Source organism: Sinocyclocheilus anshuiensis, unplaced genomic scaffold (assembly GCF_001515605.1).
Source record: "Sinocyclocheilus anshuiensis isolate Anshui unplaced genomic scaffold, SAMN03320099.WGS_v1.1 scaffold1105, whole genome shotgun sequence".
Taxonomy (NCBI): Eukaryota; Metazoa; Chordata; class Actinopteri; order Cypriniformes; family Cyprinidae; genus Sinocyclocheilus; species Sinocyclocheilus anshuiensis.
The window spans coordinates 64,546-70,970 of NW_015558596.1; positions in this window are offsets into that span (position 1 = coordinate 64,546).

The window sequence follows — 6,425 nt, forward strand, 5'->3', positions numbered from 1 at the left end:
GTTCAAGGGCAGGACAGCGGTCCCACTGAAACTATTTCAGAGGTTCCTGGGGCATATGGCAGCTGCAGCGGCAGTTACGCCACTGGGGATGCTTCATATGAGACCACTCCAGCACTGGCTTCATGGCCGAGTCCCGAGGTGGGCGTGGCAGCGTGGCACTCACCGGGTCCAAGTTACACCGGCCTGTCGCCAAACCTTCACCCCGTGGTCAGACCTTACGTTCCTCTGGGCAGGAGTGCCCCTAGAACAGGTCTCCAGGCATGCTGTGGTTTACACGGATGCCTCCACCACCGGCTGGGGGGCCACGTACAACGGGCACGCAGTGTCGGGGGTATGGACGGGCCCCCAACTGCACTGGCATATCAATTGCCTAGAGTTGTTAGCAGTGCGCCTTGCCTTGAACTGTCTCAAAGGGTGCTTATGAGGCAAGTACGTGCTGGTCCAAACGGACAACACGGCGACCGTTGCTTACATCAACCAACAAGGTGGTCTGCGCTCCCGTCGCATGTCGCAACTTGCCCGCCACCTCCTCCTTTGGAGTCAGAAGGTTCTGAGGTCACTTCGTGCCATTCACATTCCGGGTCTGCTCAACCATACGGCCGACGAGCTGTCACGAGCTACGCTCCTGGGAGAATGGAGACTCCATCCCCAGACGGTCCAGCTGTTTTGGAGACGTTTTGGAGCCGCTCAGGTAGACCTGTTTGCCTCTCCAGAAACCTCTCACTGCCAGTTGTTCTACTCCCCGACCGAGGGGCCTGTGCAAGTATGCGTTTCCCCCAGTGAGCCTTCTCGCACAGACGCTGTGCAAGGTCAGGGAGGATGAGGAGCAGGTCCTGCTTGTGGCGCCGTATTGGCCCACTCGGACCTGGTTCCCCGAACTAATGCTCCTCGCGACAGCCCCTCTGTCTCCCTCCACCCTTAACATCTATGTCGCTGTGATTGCTGCTAACCATGACCCCGTGGAAGAGAAGTCGGTAGGGAAGCATGATCTGGCCATCAGGTTCCTTAGGGGGGCCAGAAGGTTAAATCCTCCCCGGCCCTCCTCTATACCCTCTTGGGACCTGTCTCTAGTGCTCAAAGCACTACAGCAGTGCCCATTTGAGCCTCTGCAGTCAGTCGAGCTAAAGTTTCTTTCAATGGAAACTCTGCTTCTGCTTGCACTGGCCTCCATCAAGAGGGTAGGGGACCTGCACACATTTTCGGTCGACGATTCGTGCCTAGAGTTTGGGCCGGCTGACTCCCAGGTAATCCTGAGGCCCCGGCCCGGCTATGTGCCCAAGGTTCCCACTACTCCCTTCAGGGATCAGGTGGTGAGCCTGCAAGCGCTGCCCCCGGAGGAGGCAGACCCAGCCCTAGCTTTGCTCTGTCCCGTCCGAGCCTTGAGATGCTACGTAGACCGGACACAAAGCTTTAGGACCTCAGACCAGCTCTTTGTCTGTTACGGAGGCCGGCAGAAGGGGAATGCCGTCTCTAAGCAGAGGATGGCCCACTGGATTGTGGATGCCATCACCCTGGCTTATCTGGCACAGGGTGTGCCCTGCCCGCTCAGTTTGTGAGCTCACTCTATTAGGAGTGTTGCATCCTCCTGGGCGCTGGCTCATGGCGCCTCGCTGACGGATATTTGTAGAGCTGCAGGCTGCGCGACCCCCAACACGTTCGCTAGATTCTATAGCCTTCGTGTGGAGCCGGTATCCTCCTGTGTTCTCACCTCAAACGGGTAGAGGCGCTGAGAGGCCCTGGTTTAGTGAAGGCTTGCTAAAACTGCTCCAAAGTGTCCATACTGTAGGCCCTGTCGAGCTCCTCCGTCCCCTCAGCAGCCAGATGTGGCGGAACGTCCGGCGCCAGGCCCTCACTCGCTGAATCCGTGAGAACCGGTAGAGGGCTGGGTCCCATATGTAGAGGCCTAAGGGGTTCCCATATGTGTAAAGTCCACGGTATAGCCTCAGAGCCCGTGTTTCCCCGACAGACTTTTGCCATTTCCATGAGGGTTGCAATCACCTCTAATCTTCCATATGCACCTAAACAGATATCATATGTGTAAGTGCTTCCGAAACCTCCTTCGGGAAGGATGGGGCTTCCGCAACGTTCCTGTTCCAAGTGGAACGGGTTTTCCCAGTGTTATCCAATCTCACTGAGTGGGTAGTGCTATGACAACAGTGACTGGTCTTCTTGTTGCGAGCCCCGGCCTACACCACAAAGGGGCGCAGGCGGCTCGCACAGGACACTGGAAGGGGTAGCATCCATGGCGCTTTGGTAGGGATCCCAATTCGTCAGTTACCGACGTAACTCGGAGTGACCGACTGAAAGGGAACATCTCGGTTACGTATGTAACCCTCGTTCCCTGAAGGAGGGAACGGAGACGCCACGTCCCATCGCCACTGCTGCTGTACCACCGCTGAGCGGCCGGGTCACCGGCTCGGCTCCTCAGCGAAAACAGTTAAAACAAAAAAAGTTAAAACAAACAGAACGCGGACTACTTGTGTTTATACTACCGAAAGTGTACGCTGGTGGTCCGCTCCGCAGACGTGTTCCATATATGCGCAGTAGATCGGCTTGAACAGTAAACAAACATGTGAATAAACAACTGCCCAGAAATATTGCACATCTGTCTGTCTTTATATTGTTTTATCGACGGATTGTAGAAGTGCGGGTAGCGACAGACTTCTTCACACAGCCTGCGCATGCGCAGTTGGTGTTTTGTAGCCTACTGACGGCGCGTACTTGTTCGCGCGGTCACAAAAAATGGGAGGCACTCAGATGACCGCAGAGAGCCTCCGCGTACACCCTCCGATGATGATTTTTATGTCACACATACCCTATTGGACCCTAGCAGACTAGCGCAAGCGGAAAGTATAACACAGGCTTAAGTCGTCACCTAAACTCTGTTCAAAAACAATCTTTTCTCAAAGTGATTCCCCATCTGGTGTTTCTGCGTTACAGTATAGAGCACTGATGACCCCTGGAGGTCATAGTTAAAATTACCTCGCTGGCAAGAAATAAGATGCTACATATGATGCTATTTCAATTTTTCCTTTCTCTTTGGAGTGTTACAAGCTCTTGGTGCATAAAGAAGATCTGTAAAGTTGCAAAGACTAAAGTTGCCACCGCTCACTCTGGCCGCCGCTCACTCTAGCCCGCCGTATGTTTCGTTATGAAAGCGAAACTACTTTGTTTGGTCTTCCAAAAGAGGACACGACTAGAAATCAGTGGTTAAGTTGTATTTACAACACTGTTCCAGAACAGTTCAACCCAAATATTAATTTGTGTGCAGCACATTTTATGGAGGATTGTTTCCTGATCCTGGAAGAGTAGACTACAATGCCGGCTGTTCTGACTCACAGACTGTAAGTACGTTTTCATTTAAAGGATTTGCCACTGATGATTCAAACGCGAGTTTTGAGCAGTGTAGAGTAGCGCTTGTTTGTCATTTCTCTGATCACAAATGCAGACATGGTTTTATGTTTACGCGGCGCGATGCAACGCAACGCGTAAAAAGACAGTATAAAGTCATTATAATCCATAATTATGTCCCCACTGGATGCAACAAATGCCTCGTTTATAATGGGTTTTAATGTTTTTGAATTGTCACTCCGGCCAGACAGGGCATCACAGTATGGTAGGGGCGCAACATTTCCGTCACACGCTTGAAGTATTCGGCCAATCACAACGCACTGGATAGCTGGCCAATCACAGCACACCTAGCTTCTCAGACCGATGAGTTTTGTAAAAGTCGACGCATTTCAGAAAGGCGGGGCATAGAGGAGAAACAATAATGTATATTATGTGGAAAATAATGTGTTTTTTTAACCTTAAACAGCATAATCACATCTCATTACACCAAATACACAAAATAATGTTCTTTTTAGCAGCATCATGCCCTTTAATGTTTTTTATTATTGACGGTGTTAAACATGGTGTCACATGGATGGGAATATGCATGGAAATGATATGCAGATGAGGTTATGCAGAGTAAAACAAGGCGTTGTAAGCTCCATATATGGTGATTTCGGGGAGGAGACAGGGTGGAGATACACGTACGCACAATCTTCCCCTGACTGGGATTTATAAAGGGATTTTGCGCAGGTTCTGGCGTACGCATGGTTTTATAAATCTGAAAACTTTTGTGCGTACACAGAATCTAGCTTTCGTGCATACGAACACTTTTAGGATGAATTATATGTAAAGTTTTATAAATTAGGCCCCTGATGACTCAATAAATGCAATTCACCTTTATTCCTCAGAGTGTCACTGTTTCATAGACAACGACGATGTGATGTTTCACTCATAATTACCACAGGCATAAAACGAAATATCATCTGCAAAAATTGAACTGACTTGAATGGCTTTACTGCAGAGCAATTACTGTATCCAATGAAATATAAGTGTCACAGTCATTTGATGGTGGATGTGGTGAATAGCGATCAAAATGTTGTTTTTGAAGATATTGAAAACGATAGTTTTGAGAATATGGTTGAGATTGCGAATTATGAGCCAGATGCTGAATAAGTGCGCTCTGATGATGACAGTGGTGGTAAAATCGTCTGCTCAAATTTAACCCTTCCAGGTTTAAAAAGGTAACGGAATATGCTTTATTTTATTCCTTTGTGATTGTTATTAAAATATCAGGAGTTTTACACTATTGCAGCAGTTAGAGATACATCCGTGTTATAGGTCCAGGTCGATATAGACCTGATACGTAATGTAGGAGCTGAGCCACGCAGACACTAATGGTTGAATCAACAGATGACTTGATCAGAATCAGTTGATAAGAATTGCTTTGATCAGGAGAGCCAAATTCCAAAGCAACACTTTACGACTCCAACCCAGGTCATGTGACACCATCTAGACTGAGAATGACAAACTTCCCCCACAAGTTAATTAACCTCAAACGATGAAACCCTTTCAACTCAAGGAATAACGTTGTTATGTTGATTTACAGTTATGGGAGGAGAAACAGTCACCCCCTGAACCAAAGACAATACCTAATTGGTCAGAGCTCCACTTGGGGCCGGAACAATCAACTGGGTTTAAAACCCAAGACTCAGAAGAAGATCCAGAAGAGAAGAAGATCCAGAGAACCAGATCCAGATGGGTTAAGATGGGTTAAGACCGGACAACATCCCATCCAGTGTTAATTTTGACAGCCATTTTTGATTTAGTCTTAGTCTTTATCTTGAGACAAAAATGCTTAATAGTTGTAGCGTCTGGACCAACCAGACACACAATTTTTAGTTATATTTAACAAATAATCTGTAACACCCCTCAGTCAACAAACCAACTACGAGGGTCGATGGACCCTTCCCCCGAAATGCATCTAACACCTCAGAAAGGCAGAACAGGCCTCTGGTTCCATGGCAACCAATGCTGATATCACTGGTTTTATTGCCCAAAGGAATGCGGGCAGAGCAACTCACTCATTTTCCTCATAGGAAAGACACATAATGCCCAGAGAAATGGACTGTTTCTCTAATTAATTCATAGGAAAACCTTTCTTTGAATGAACACGCATATCCTTCAGGTCATTGTGTATACCATTACTGTTCTTGTATATTGTCTGTTGTATTGTATGCTGTTTTATGCATGTTATGATGGATCACTAGTTAATATAACCTCACCTATATCATGTTTGGTCTCTATGAATTCATCTTCGGGAGCAACTTATAAAAATTATAGTTGTTCATATATAATATACATAATATATATATAATGTATAATTTTTCCAAATAAATTCTAATATCACTCATATTTTCATTGTCATTTTTATACTGGGGGGGGAGGAGGAGGAGGAGCACATATGGATGTTATGGGGTAGTAGGTGGGGATGCCATGAAAAGAATGGTGTAAGGGCCAAACCCTTAATCTTTTTAAAGGTGACATATTTAGTCGACATGTGAATAATCCCGCCCACTCTAAAGTGGTACTGAACTGTAGTGGAAACGCAAACCGAGCCGAGCTGTACCGTGCCGTGCCGTACTGACCCGTACCGAGCCGAGTCGTACCACACAGTGGAAAAGCGCCATTAGCCAGTACTGGCTAAGTGTTTCATTTCTTGTCGGTGTGATTGTGTGGACTCGGGCCAGTGTATTTGTGCCGATTCTGGGGCATCATTCATCCCATGTCCATGCCGACTCTGGCAACCGCAGACAGGCCGAGTTATTTCCTCTGGCCTGCTGGATCTGGGCCATTATCGGGCCAAACTGTTTGGGCTACCTGGGTAGCTTTGCCTAGTTCCACATTGAAAGCACGAAGGCTGTCTTTATAGATGCTATAGTGAATTACAAGTTTCGTCTTCCGCCACATCCGCTCAGGTTTCTGCATTGTCTTTTCATACTCTGAACTGCTGTTGATTTTCTCCAAGCTGATTTCTGTCTGCCAGACTCCTTACTGACTTTTACAGGAGCAATATCATCAATAACATTCTTAAC